The sequence below is a fragment of the Festucalex cinctus genome, chromosome 6 (genome assembly GCF_051991245.1).
Source record: "Festucalex cinctus isolate MCC-2025b chromosome 6, RoL_Fcin_1.0, whole genome shotgun sequence".
Taxonomy (NCBI): domain Eukaryota; kingdom Metazoa; phylum Chordata; class Actinopteri; order Syngnathiformes; family Syngnathidae; genus Festucalex; species Festucalex cinctus.
In genome coordinates, this window is record NC_135416.1 from 6,257,558 (window position 1) to 6,272,765 (window position 15,208).

General features: G+C 41.1%; 1 protein-coding gene across 3 annotated transcripts in view; it reads left to right on the forward strand.

The window, feature by feature from the left end:
* The window catches only part of lef1 (lymphoid enhancer-binding factor 1), a 98,161-nt gene that overhangs the window by 28,818 nt on the left and 54,135 nt on the right, over window positions 1-15,208 (forward strand). For all 3 annotated transcript variants that reach the window (XM_077523511.1, XM_077523513.1, XM_077523512.1), the window contains exons 3-5: window positions 10,012-10,147; window positions 10,516-10,717; window positions 10,816-10,907. The gene's annotated coding sequence lies outside the window, so the exon portion shown is untranslated. The remainder of the gene's footprint in view (window positions 1-10,011; window positions 10,148-10,515; window positions 10,718-10,815; window positions 10,908-15,208) is intronic.

The following is a 15,208-nucleotide window of genomic DNA, read 5'->3' on the forward strand; positions in this document are numbered from 1 at the left end:
ACGGCGGATCTGTGGAATTTTGATCATTACAAGCAGCTTCTGATTGATCTAAGTGTTTGTAAAATTAAATGTACCACAAAAGTGCCACCAAGGAGAGAAAGAAGGATGATGGAGATTATTTAAATTTACAAGTAGACAAGTAAGCTAAGCAGGCTTGCATTCCAAGCAGTAGCCGCTTTGACTCTGGCCATTTAATCTGGCTCGTTATCCTGCATAAGATACTGATACTAGATGGAAGTGGAAGTTGGCCTGCAATTTTTTTCTGTATCTGAGATAGTATTAGAGACAGAACCAAAGTAGAATTTTACTTGGGTGTTAGGGGCATGAGCAGAGGTTTAACACTCAAAATTGGCACTGTCCCAGACCTTCCACAAACTTGGCCATTCATCTAGTTATCCAAATGTGTGAAGCTGCAGTGGCTGTTTGACACGGCAATACCACATTTGAGATAGTGATCCTTGGACAGGTGAGTGGAAGTCCTCTGTGTAAAAAATACTGACACCTGTATTTTATTGAGATATATACAGTATATTGCTCAAAAACATGTTAAAAAAAAACAAAAAAACAACACAACTCCAAATTAATAATGCCCTTAATAATGTATCACTATCTGGATGACACATCACACATCAAAGTGGGCCTGTGTCAAGAATTCCAGCATGGGCAAATATTGGTTATTTGTCAAGAGTGGGCTGTGAATGTGACAGTCGCGCACAGCCCAATGAACAGGATGAATAATCCCCCAACACCATCAAAGGAGCCCTCAACTGGAGCACTCAGCCCATGACAGTGCAGCGTACAGTCTCCCGGCATGTCTCCAAACCACCAGAGACTGCAAGGTTGACGAGACATGGAGATATAATGGAAAAATTTCAATAGTGGCACACTGGACTGGAAAGCAAATACAGATTCCCTCCAACAACTTTAAATATCCCAGGTTAAAAAAAAAGACAAATTTTTCTGCAATATAAAGTAATTGTCTTAATAATGTCTGTGGCAGGTTTTGTCAAAACACCACAGGATTAGTTTGGTTACCAGTCAAGTGTCCCCCACTTCAGCTCCAGCTCACCCTTGACCCTAATGATGATAAGTACTATAGAAATCGGATGGATGGAAATAAAATGCTTAAAATTGGATTTGATTTTTTTTGTCCCCTCAAAAATTTCCTCTAGATACACAATGTATGCAAACCAAATTTTCTACCGAGGTATTGCAGTCATTCAAATAACTGTGAAGACAGGTTTAGAACATTTTATGATCTCCTCGCGGCATCAGTTTTGTTACTGGCCTGTCAGTCGGGGGAAACGCGGAAAATCACCGCTGGCACATTGCCTACAGCTCCCTGGCGTCCTCAACACCGCTGCCTCTGATCTCGAGCCAGGTCCGCTGGCCCACCTCATGGCCCAACATTGGCTGTCGTCTCCAGCCTCACTCTCCGTCCCCCCCCTGAGCCGATGCCCATCCCACCTCCCCTGGCATCGACAGCCGCGTCTTAACTGCCAAATGTTTGCACAAACCGACACGGATGCGATGCTTTTTGTTTAAGAGATGGACACGCAATTAACCTCGGACGGGGGGGTGTTTTTACTGACTTGTGGAGAGGAACGGAAATCCGAAAGCTGTGGTACCCTCTAGCAGGGGGCTACATTAGCCAAAAAAAAAAAAAAGGCATTTTAACATTTTTAACTTGCAGTAGACACTGTTATCGTTTCCATCTAATCTAGGTAACTTGTTTTCATCACGGGTATAATCATAGTTGTGGTTGCCATCGGGGGGTGGGGAGGGGGCGTGGGGGCGGATGTGTCGGGACGAGGGGGCGTGGGGGCGGATGTAATGGTGAAACCACTTACTGTAAATCTCTTACAGTTTGTAACAGTATGCCAAAAATTACACTTCACTATGTGCCTTGGTTTTATGTTCATGGTTTGGTTCATATCTGGTATGGTAAGGGAGTATAATGCAAAACAAGCTGCTCATATTTTGTTTTTGTGTAAAGTTAAAGTTAATCATCAATAGCATACTGTAAACTTAATTGATGGAAAATTGGACCGGGCCCTGTTGTCTTAATACTAATAATATCAGGCATTTTCAGTCAATGTGTTAATCTTAATACATAATAATTACAAGTATTCAGCTGACTTTTTTTCTTTGTCATATCATTCCTGTATGGCTGAGCAGTTGGTGCATGGGTTGTTGTAGTTTCTTTACAACTACTGACCTGACATGCATTTTATTTCAGTTTGTAAACATGGATCATTTTGGTAATGTTCTATGTGGACATATTTACTTGGCCATAATCATGTAAATGTACTCTAGAGGAAATAGCCTACTTCTAAATCCAGTTTATAGTACACAAAAGCAAGAGCAAGCATTTTGTACCACCCCTATATTTGACTCACTTCTACACATAGTTGCTTCTTGTACAGTACGGCTCTAATTTCTTCGACGGCGCAGGTGGAAATGGGGGGTTGGTGTGGGGGAAAATACATGAGATCCATGGTGATGTTTAAGTGGCCAGCGAGCAGTTATCACCAGCTCATTTAATGAGTGTATCCGTTTTTGTTGTCTGCTGCCACACCGACCGAGCATAGTAACAATGCTCCGGGACGTTCACACTTACTGTACCTCTATTACGCTTAACAAGCAAGAGCACACCATCCTTGTTGAAACCTTTGTGAATCAACTGAGCCAACTACACATTCATTCGTGTCAATAAATCTCATTTCAAAGCTTCCCCTATAACAGCCTGCCGATTCTACATCGCTCACACAGCAATTACATGAAGCCCTCGTCGTCCATTCACATGCAGATGTTACCAAAGCTTTGTTTCAGGCGCCGCTCATTTTGTGATGCTCCCCGGCCCAGTCCTGCTTTTTTGGGTTCAAGCGAAAGGTGTTGTGATAATTTGTTGCAAATGCTCCATCCTTGTTCACATTTCCAGTCCCAAATCCCATTTTGTCCATTACAGCGTGATTTGATTATGTATGGGAAAAAAAAACTTTCGGAATAGAAGAACAGGGCCACTGTTCACACTGAAAACATTTTTGAGTACCGGTAAGTGGGGTTAAGATCGTCATGATTCTACTACTGTACTTATGGTTTTTGTGACATCTTCGTTTCAGAGTGGGCTGTGAGATTTTTCCAATATGAAATATGTGACTTGGCTCAACAAAGTTGAGAAAGACTGGATGAGATGACTGATATCTTCATTGCAGTCTTCATGCTCTTAATGCTCACCACCCATCTCTTTAAAAGAAACCAAACAATAAGCTCAATATATCAATATCCTACTTGTTTCTTTGTCTTTAAATAAAGTCGTATTGCAGCGCCATTATCGGGCACTCCCTTTCAACCTTCCTCGCGCCATTTTTCTTTCATTGTTTGCATTACGCAATAGGTTGTAACACTATTGCCTCATTGTCACCATGAATTATGATCGGGCACCATGACTTCTTCAAATGCCCCACGCCCCAACCCTCCCTCTCAGTGGAGCGAGCGAAACAAGCTGCGACTTCCTCCCTTCGCGAAGCCGCGGCGGCCATCTTTTAATTATTTCATGCCCCTTGGTTCTGGATGTGCAGGACGAGCTGCAGGAGAATGACGATGACTGACAGCCGGCACGCATCCCACAGGAACTCATTAGGCTTTCCCCGAGTAAAAAGCTGGTGGGCACGCTGCTCTCGCTCCTCGCCTCTTAGTCCTACGTTCAGTGGAGTTTGGAAAAAGCAAACCAACTGAACTGCACTGCCAATGCCGGCTGAATTTAGTGCGCTCTTATCTCGTCTGATCAGAGGATCGCTTCAGAAATATTCTTTCATTTCAACTTTCTTTTTGCTCATCTGTGACTCTTTTGCACATTTTTTTTTCTTGTGTTTTAGAGCTTTCTCCCTCATCGTGTTTGTCTCCCTGGTCCTCTTTTTTTCCTCCCGCTTCTTCCCGCTGGGGTGATACAAGGCAGTGCTAAGGGTTCTGAGGAGCCCTTGAAGTGCCGGCCCCCTCAGAGAGCACTTTAAAGGACCATTTCATCATGTTCGCGAAGAAGTGCTTCTCATGAGCGGGCTCCCAACATGACTTGTGTGAATCGAGCGCAAACTCCCTGGAAAGTTTTGCTTTCATACCACTTTTTTTTTTTTTTTTATCTTTTACCAGTGGTTGTAGATGTCAGTGACGGACAGTAAAAGTACTCACACTTGTATTTACATAGAAGTACAGATAATCTGGTAAAAGTAAAGTACTGATTCAACCCTATACTTTATACTTAAGTAAAAGTAAATGTGTTCAATGGCAGTCTGTCAAGAGTCTTGTTGGAATGGCCATGAATGGAATGAGTACGACGCACCGAGAATTTTGAAAAGCGGATGCAGGGTTCTGGGGTGACATGTTCTTGTGTGTCTGAAACGTTTTTATGTGATATTCCCTCGATCAGGGGTCTCCAAGTTCGGTCCTCGAGAGCCCCTATCCAGCCTGTTTTCCATGTCCCCGTCCTTCAGCACAGCTGAATCTAATGATCAGCTAATCAGCAAGCTTTGCAGACACCTGATAGCGATCCTGATCATGATTCAGGTGTGTTCATGGAGAGAAACATGGAAAACAGGCTGAATAGGGGCTCTCGAGGACAGAACTTGGAGACCCCTGCCCTAGATATATTGATATAAATATATAAGTTCTTGAGATATCTTGCTGTTAATTGGTGTTGTATAACTTAAAGGTGTACTCAAGGATCTTCTCTAAAAGTAGTCTAAACTTGATAAAAAATGAAAAAAATGTGCATACGGAAGACCATCCTACCAGCTCTCCTGCTCGTCCGGGGGAAAGCCTCACTTCATAGACGGATGTGCTCTTGCGGCTCTCAGCCATTTTTGCGATCAGTGGAACTACAACAATAAAAGGCTGAATCCGAAGCTCATCAGCTAAATGCTACAAGCAACACTCGAAGTGCACATGTGCAGCTAGGAACGAGCACGCACGACGTCGTTGTGTCAGATTGATGGACAGGATTGGGAACCAATCATTAAGATGATCCACCCTGAAGACGCAGTGACAAAAGATCCTTGAATACACCTTTAAATTGACTTGACCGTTGTAAACCAAGGAACCTCGTTTCTTACAATGGGGGTTAAAAACCTGATCAGTTTTCTTTTTCAAATTCATCGCCATCTACTGGCCTGGCATTCATATTACAGCCCATTTGATTTGTTTATGTAGCTCGTTGCAAATAGAGATCTAAGGATGCTCCTCATTTCCCCCTCCATCCTTGCACCTCTTGTGGATCTTCTCTCCCCTCCTTGAAAACGTCCTTCTCCCTCCTCCTCCCCTGCGTCATTCGGCCCATCTGGGCTGTCTGCCGGAGTCGGGAACGTCGGTCCCTGTCAGGGGAGCTCAGTGGGGCCCTGCCGAAGATACAAAGGGCGGATTATCGCAGCTGCCAGTCAGACTAAGACCCGTGCACAACAGCTCTTCTCGAGTCTATAGCGGTGTCCTCAGCCCTCACGCCCGGGCCCCGTCACAAAGGGACATCATTAGCTGCAGCACAAAGGAGCCAGTCTTAAGCAACACCGCAATCAGCCATCACAAATAGTGTGATTAGTGGAGATGATATGCATGTGTAATGTATGCTAAGAAAGTGTCATCTGCTCAAAATGAGAGAGACACAGAGCATATGGATGAGACCTTGGCTTTTCAGCAGTGCTGTTTCGGAATCAATCACTGTGTCTGTTTCGGCTTTGTAGAACCGATAAGCTTGTTAGCATTCAATCAGTTTTGACAGTTCATGTAAACATTAACAAAATCCTAAACATAAATAGTCTATATTCACAAGATGCATTTGCCCTGGACATTTGCAATTTCAGGCATCATGAGAGAGGCTCTGCCCTGTGATTGAATGACGAACAGTCCAAAAGTCTGTTAGGATAGGCTCCAGCTCCCCTAACACTAATTCACTCTAACACTAGATTGATAGACAAATTACTATTGGTGGAAGTCTTGTATTCTCTTGTACATGAAATAATGTGACAAATATGTGTTTCAGAATCCCCCTCTTCTCACTTGCTTGTCTCGGAAATCATAAAACGTGACCTTACTTTTCAAGAACAAAGCACTCTGACGCCACCAAATGTCTCTGCGCTCATCCACTGTTTTCTCTCTGGCCGAGGGTAATTTCCTTGATCGCACTGAGACTCTGGCTACTTAGGACCAAAGCCAAGCGGTGTGCAGCGAGGCCTTAAGCACACACATTTAACACTCCAAATCATCATGAAGTTTGAATGTAACCCATAAAGTGCTCTCTCTTCTCATACTCAGAGAGTTGTTCCCAAGTATTGAAACTGTTGAAGGTACATGACTGCATGTACTTACCAATGTATACCCTTTTCATTAAGTTCATTTCTTGAGGGACATTGTTGTGTTTACAGAAGTAATGTAAATTACCTGGGGGATTCTTGTAACATAAAAAGTGGGATTAAGTAAATGAAGCTGTACGATAACAATACAAAGAGAGGCAACATTTTTGACGAGAAATTTTGAGTTGGGCTTGCATTGTATGGAAATTTCCCATAGCATGAATCAAGTCTGTCTATTAGAAAATGTTGATGGAATCAGGAACAAAAAAAAAAATAAAAGTAAAAAATGCAAAAACATTCATTTTCATTTAACATCTAGCTTGGGCCATGTTTACATGTAAAACGTCCGGTTTGTGTGTGACCAAACTTGTATTGCGGAAAGGAAGACACATATTTTACATTTCTGGTCATAACTTTGCATACCCTGGAACGTATCCGCAACTGCCACCAAGATTGTGTGTGATGCAGAATAAAACCCACAAGCAACTTCAACTGAATTACAGACTTCTCTGCAAAGAGTGACACACATCTCACAATATCTGCTTCTTATGAACCACCGCCAAACAAAAGTCATAAAAAGTATATACACTGAAATAATGCTCTCGTTTGAAATTAATTTTCCAGCTGACTTTGAGTAAGAGGCCAGGTACACCTTTGACTGGTCGGCAACCAGTTGCAGGAATCATAAACAAACGAGCATTCAAATACTACACAGATTGACAGTCAACCAATAGATATGCACTTCTCACAATCGTTTGTGGTAATCTCACCCCCGATACTCACATTTTAAAATAAATAAAATCTTCGCCACCTGGTATGCAGTCTTTTTGATGAAAATCAGATTAACAACCCTATGTTTCCGCCATTGCTCTGCAGTAAAAAGGTGACCTCAGCACCATTTGGCAATTGTGGACATATAATAAGGTAATAGGACTTCACTGGACCGAGATGAAAACACAGACTTTACCCAGGGGTACCATGTTTGTGACCATCAGTCCGAGTCAACGCCAAAACAACTCCATGGGAGCAATGAAACCAAAAGAGGGAGAATGACATTAACAACGGTGGAAGTCACAAACAAGTAGAGAGAGCGAGAGAGAGAGAGAGAGAGAGAGAGAGAGAGAGAGAGAGAGAGAGAGAGAGAGAGAGCGAGAGCGCAACAGGCTTTGGAAGGTCATTGAAGCTGAAGTCTTCCTGGTACATTTCATTCAAACACAAGGACATTTGGTACGTGAGTGAATGTTTACTCAACATTCCACTATTGCCACATGCCTTCAAGGTGTGCTCGTACTAAAAGGACACCCTTACAGGGCCTTTCGTGACCAAGCTTTGTAAAGCAGATGGCGGGCGAGACATGGCTGTTAGGGGTTTGGCGTCACCGGACTTCCTTTGGGATTTCACCAGACTCACAATCATCTTTATTGGCCAAGTATGTAAAAACATACAAGGAATTTGTCTATGATAGTTTGAGCCACTCTAGTATTCCAGTAACAAGCAACTTTAAACAAAAGCAACATTTAAGACTGAACACATAAGTACTACAGAGTCAAATAGCAATGCAAGTTAGTACTGAACAATAACAGCTGTGCAAATAATGGCGAGATGTGACTATTACAGCAGTGATACAATGACGATTGTGCAGAAAAAAAGAATTTTGGATGGATGTTTTCTACTAATTACAGTATACTACTCTTAACTCATTCACCTAAAATTGACATCTAGAAGTATTGAATTAATTCGACATTCGACCCAACATTCTGCTGAAAGTCATTTGACCATTAGAATTCCATCCATCCATCCATCCATCCATCCATCCATCCATCCATATTCTGTACGCGGGGACGCGGGACTTCTTGCCAGTCAATTGCAGGACATATTTAGACAAACAACCACTGACATCTATGAACAAAGCCGCAGGATCGTGAGGCTAACATATATAGTATATCTGTTTCCCATGTAAGGAATCCAAACAATGACACAATGGGTTCCCACAGCCAGGAGTAACATTAATTTCTATTTGGATAAGAACTGATAACACTCCACACACACACAAACACTCACTGTCCACTGAGAATCCAAGCAGGCTAGCTGATGTTTACTGTTTCTCCCTGCGTGTTGATGTGATGGGACAACAAGGCTGATAACAGCAGGCCAGAGGTAGCGCCGCTCCATGTTTGATCTCCAGCGGGTACAGACGCGAGGGCAGGGTCAGCGAGGTGCAGCGTGTGCTTGATTAGTAACTGGATGAGGGAGTGGGATTGGGGGGGGGGGTCAATGCTGACCCATGACCCCGACACGGCGGGCTCTGATGCAACGCTCCGTGCTTTCTCCAATAACACAGTGGGATGAAAGGAGTGGCGGTGCGTGTGCGCTCGCAGGACTGGGCCACTTCCCCTTTGGACCTGAACAATGCAACACAAACAGAGCACAGTGGAGACGCTGGCCCGGCCTCATTCAGTGTAGTCGTGGCGCGCCACAATAAACAAGCCGTGTTGTGCCACTCTGAATGGATCGATTACAGTGTACACTTTCTCCTTCGTCTTTATTATTCTTTGGCCAAATAAAGCACCATTTTCAAGGCTTTTTGGTAGACCTCCAAAACCCAGCCTCCTTGATTTCTGTCCCTGAAGCCAGTTTGACATAGCAACATGAAACGTACTAGCCATGTCTATCAAGAGTAAATGCACAAAAAATTCTCAATAACCTGTGTCCGGAAAGTCACAGGAAGTCTTCCATTTTGGTTTAAGCAGCAATTCTTAGAATCCTTCAAAAAGTAACTTTTCTCCGCGATTTGGCTTGATTTCTAAAGAACTTAAAGGTTTTCTGGTAGCCAGACAAAATTCACGGTTTGTACAAGGTTTACAGCCCTCAAAACCAGTCATTTAGCAGTATTTATCAGTAGACCCAAAAAAAGTCTGAAAAGCCATCCCAGAAAAGAAACAGGAAGTTTGATGTTTTAGTTTGAAGCAGCCATTCCAAGAGTTTTTCAAAACAAATGTGTTGAAATTTGTAAGCCTCAGAAATTCAGAGTTGATAAGAGCTCCAAAAAACAGTCGTTTAACATCAAATTTGGTTTGTATTTCTAATGTCTTTTCTTGAAGAATTGGTATCTTTTCTGGAAATTTTAAAGGATTTCTGGTACATGTTCAAAATTCAGGCTTGGTTGCACCCCCCTTGGAGGTCTGTGCCTGAATCCAGTTTTAATTGCAATCTGAAATTTGGTAGTCCGGTCATTTTGTCAATTACTTCAGAGTTTAAACCATGTATACTGTGCCAATAACTATTGCTCATAAGACACATGAAGGCTGCTGCCATTATGAGCTCATTACCAGTGGTACAATTTGCCTTTGAGATTTTGTCTGATTGCAACTTCATTTTAACAATAAATCCTAGATAGACGGATATCTCTAAATGGCAAAATTTTTAAGTCCTCTTCTGGCAGAAACTCCGCTCCTGTTGCTGTGACCTTCAAATTCCACCAGCACAAATCACAACTTTCTCATTCATCGGTGCTCAAAGGTTTCATTTTACTATAATAATGTTTCACATAGTTCAAGCAGGTTTACTGTAGGTACTGGCTGTTTGCAACCTGAAAAGAAGTCATCTGTGAAAGAAAGTCTTATGACAGGTCTTTTCTGTGCGTGTGTGCGGCCAAGTCCTTCTTTCACCTCAGAAGACTGATGGGCAGTCTAGCACTTCGCTGACCCAGAAGCCTTGAGGGAAGTCAATGACGATGTTTACTTACAAATGTCGCCCAACTGGGACGTCCACCATCTCTGAAGCGGACTGGAGGAATTCATGCAAATGTGGTGAGATTGCACACGGGCACCATGGAACTTGCTTTGTTGATAGTTCATCTAATAGATGTACCGTAGTCACCATGATACACTGAAATGTTCACTTTACTCGAGTAAAAGAGAAAAAAAGGTACTTGTAATGCTTTCACATTTGGGCAAGGAAAGCCACAGTCACCAATGCACTTTCACATTGCCAACAAAGCAAGCCTAGCATACATATTACAACGTTTTCATTCCATTTAGAAGGCTGCAAACTGCGGCCATTTTACGATGTCATTCATAGTTCAACTTTTGATGAAACTTTCCACAAGTTTGTTGTCATATAAAACAAAATCTGCGTTCTAATGAACTTGGCTCACGTGTGTATTTATCGCCTGCAGCATCTCCTTCCGAACGGCAACATTTCCGCCAAGATGGTTTCATTATAATGATAGTGTGGCTATGAGTGGGGTCATAAATCACCAGATCATACGTCTGCCTCCCTTTGCCGTACCCCCAAGACAATTTCTTCCCCTTCATGAAGCCGCCTACCAATCCCAGCACGATGATCACTCACCTAAGTCGGACCTCCCCCAATGAGTTGTAAGTTGCATTTTTTTTGATAAATGGTGTCTCATCACACTTTTAATTGCTGGCTCTTCTCATCCTAATTTGGCGTTTGTTTCCCGTCCCGACGCAAGGCTGTAATTTTCACATCAAGGAAGTCGAAGCGGATGAAGAGCAGGTGGAGGGATGAAGTCGTGTGAGGGAATTAACCTCTGAGCTCAAGCCGGTAAGTGACGTAGCAGCGCACCACCGCCAGTCAGCGCACTCAACAACAGCAGCAGTGGGGCGCCAAACTGCAGACAATTAGCAGGATTTCTTGTTTGAAGTGTTTTTTTTTCACAGTGGTGAAAATAGAGCAGATTAAAGATGAGACAATAATAGACAACTTCGACTTTGTGTTGTTCCAACAAAGAGAATTTTGTAACAATAGTCTCCAATTTTAAACAGATACAAACTTTGTTGAGAAAAGAACTGAACATTGGTACATGTTCACAGTATCTTTTCACAGTAGTCTGACAACATGCTTTTTTTGTCTTAAGCATTCTGCCAAAAAAAAGCAATATTCATGTACAAAAATTGCTTTTTTGTGGGATTTTTTTTTCCCAATTTCTTTTCATTAATCTTTTCCATTCCTATCCAGTTTCCATTTTTTTTCCATTTTTTTGTGCTTTTCATTTTTGTCCTTTTTTTCAGTCTTACTTAATTGTTTTTTCTTTATTGGCTCCTTTCCTTTTTTGCCTTAACAATTTACAAATTTGGCAGAATATAGCTAATAGATAAATATAGCTATTGACAAACTAATATTGCATTTTTGATCCAGAATATAACCTTCAGGTGGCAACATGACAATCTTTGTGGGAGAATTCATCTTTTATGTGCCAAAGTACAGCATTGCATTTTTGTGGCAGAATGTTTGTGTTTAAAAAAGGCGTTTTTAAACAGGCTCGCGTCATTAGGTAACAATTCATACACATAAGTGTCGACCAGTCGCACAATATGTAATGGTATACTGTCCTTTAAAATAGCAAGACCGGTGAGCAAATTGTGCTGATGTTAATTTATGCCCTTTATGTGTGTGTATATATACACTTTGCCTTAATATACCATGCAAAATGTAGTATCTGTGTAGTGAGAGAAAAGTGAATTGAGGTCACAACGCAGCAGGAATGCTTCCTTTTCATGTGCCATCCAGAGGGGTCACTCTTATGAACTCATTAGTGGAGAAATGCTAATGTAGCTCTCTATACTTACTTATTCTCCTCCTCTTTTCCCCTTTTCCTCGCATTTATTCCCGTCCAAGTCAGATTAGAATGTTCTGAATGTCGATGCCAACGCCGAGGTGTTCGCTTCTATGTTGTTCAAGGTGTTGCCTCGTCACAATTACACAGCAAACAAAGGTATCCTGGCAGCTTCAATGTGGATCCAAATGAACTTGTGCGCTTGCTTCGTTTATCATTCTAGCATTGGCTTTCAAATCTTTTGCACCAAGTAGCACCTAAAAATCGCTATTGGCCAACATTAAAACACAGTAGTGTAGTAGACCTGTGTGTGTTCATTAAAAATGAGGCGCATTTTGTACACTAATGTTTCAAAATTAATACTGCATTTGAAGAGGGGAATAAAAAATTTATTTGTAAGTCTGTTATATCATATTGCAAGGAAGTTGAAATTTTATTTTAGATTTTAAAGTTTTGTGCAAATATTTCAAATATGCATATTAGTTGCAGTTATTAATTTTGACCACTGGGGGTTGTCATCGTCTCGTTCTGCACACTGTAGTATCTGTGGCATTGAATGATAAAACCAAAATCAAATTCTTACAAGAATAAGCAATGGATGTGCCGTGGAAATTTTCCAATTGTCAAATCCAAAATTTTCTAACAATAATATGTAAGAATGCTCACCAGTATAATTATACACAGCATTCTGATTAATATTGCATTTACTTGACCTCCCCTTTAAATGGTCCACAAAGCTTTGTTCTCCGATCTACACGGTGACGTAAAGTGTCACAGGCTATAGACAATGAAATATTTGCCACTACATAGAAGAGATGCAAAATATACAATTTATGTGATGAAATATATAACTTCTGTGACAAAATCTTTTTTTGTGGCAGAAATCAAATCCTCATTTAATAAGCATATCCAAGGTAAAAACCACCTTTAAAACAAATAAATAAAGAACGAATTTTTTATGTTAGGTTTTAGGGGTTTGGGTTGAACAAGGCTGCTAATTAAATTAAAGAGTTACAATAATGAGGCAGAACACGCAGATCTCTCTCTCTCTCTTTTTTTTTAGTCGCTGAAAACAAGACGAAATCTTGACTATTTTCTTTTTTTTTTTTGAAAGCTCGGTTGTTGGGCTCTAATTAACTCTCTTATGAAAGTGCGTCTGTGTGTGTGCGGGTGTGCATGCGTGTGTGTGCTCTTTCCGCTATACTCTGGAATGCCGCCAGTCCCAGCTCTTTTCCACACGCGCCTTCCAAAACCCAAAAAGCCTTTGATCTTATTTTTTTCACCGCCTCCCCCCCACTAATGTCTCCCTAGATCTCTCTCTCTCTCTCGCTCTCTCGCGCTCTCTCTCTCTCTCTCGTCTACAGTGTGTATACTGTATGTCTCTCGCTCAGCTGCTGGTAATGTTGGCCGGGCTCCACACTCGGACCAAACTTAGTCATACAAAGGGGAGGGGGGATGTGGGGGGTGTCAAGGGGGGAGTCAGGAGAGGGGAGGGGGGTGAGGAAGCGGGTCGGGAAGAGGGGATGGAGGGGGTGAGGGGGACGGGGGGGGGGGGGGGGGGGGGCTACAGGGATGAAAGAGCCAGCCGCTGCCAGATCAAAGGCAGCGGCAGCTCCGCCCCCACGAACCCCCACCCCCTCCACCACCCTCTTGCTTCTCACCCCCTCCCTCCGTCCTCCTCACCCTCTTCCTCTCTCGCTGCACCTTATAAAGTTGAGCCGGCTCAGTCTGACTGGGGTTCTCACGCATGCCAGAAACAGTGCAACATATAAAAAGTTGGTTATTTTTATAAATCAAAAGAAAAACTGATATATTTTTTTGTTTAAAAAAAAAATATATATATATATATATATATATATATATATATATATATATATATATATATATATATATATATATATAATATATATATATATATATATATATATATATATATATATATATATATATATATATATATATATATATATATATGTATATGTATATATATGTATATATTTATTTTTTGTTTTTTTTTGTTTTGAGAAAATAGACAGCAATTTTGTGGCAGAATGTATCATTTACGTGGTGCTTTTTTTTATGGCTGAATATAAATTTTTGGGGGACAAAATACCGACTTTTGAGACGAAATTTAGAATTATTGTGGCAGTAGGCCACATATTTAGAGCGTAGCATTTTTGTGGCACTTTATATACCCCTGGGGCATGTAAAATTTTGAGCACAATTGTACATGCCAAAAGATACCATTGCAAATGGTTGAACTCTAAAACCCAGGTTTGGAAAAACCTTATTTAAATTAGGCTAAACAAATGACTTTAAACAAGTCCAATAAATGTTTTTTTACTCCTTGTTGGATCCAATGCTGGGTCAAACAGCATGCTGGGTCAAATTCTTAACCCAGTGTGGTGTGTACAAATAACACAACATTGGCTCTGGGTTATAGCTATTTCATCCAGTTTGGGTTACTTTAGACTCAGCAGGTTTAAGAGTATATAAATCTGTTAAATTATATCAAACTATAAACTAAATTGGCTAAATGTCAAAAAATCCTCCTGACTACCAGGTAAAAAAAATATTGTCCAATCATGTTTTTTTTTTTTTATATTCCCCAATCTTTGTGAAGTAACTGGAACACTGCAAAAGACATTTTTGAAAAAAAAAGTTTTTATTTTTTTATTTTTATGATGTGTCCACTACAGAGGACATTTTTTAAAACTTAAATGCTAGGCTCAAATACAGTTAAAATAATTCAAACAATACTTTAATGTGTTCTTAAGAGTCTTATAGAAAATATGCTAACATTTAAAACCTAAATTTGTTCAATAAAAAGTGTTATACACTTATTTTTCCTCTTCCCTAAAAAGTGCTTGCACTGAGGGAAGCCATTTTCTTTTATGATGCAATCAAAGGTAGCAAAGACCCACCCCTACACATTTGGTATAATTGGAAAGCTCCAAAATGTCCTTTATAGAGCACAAAAGGTGTTAATTCAATCGTATGCACTGGGTGGGAGATATTCAGGTTAAAAAAGGTCCACTACAGAGGACAAATTTGAATTGCTGGTAGTCAGGAGGATATGAGGAAAAGTGCAATTTCTGCAAAAACAGTCCAGAAGTAGTTGTCCTTTTCATATACATACCCCAGATGTTTTGCAGCCATTAAACTTTAAATCAATCGTGTTGACAAATGATAAAAATTCAGTTAGCCCACTCTTGTTCTTAGTTGCTCAACTTTAGTCTGGGCCTTGTAGGGTTTTCCATGAATGGCCCCTGATAGTAGAAAAATGGGG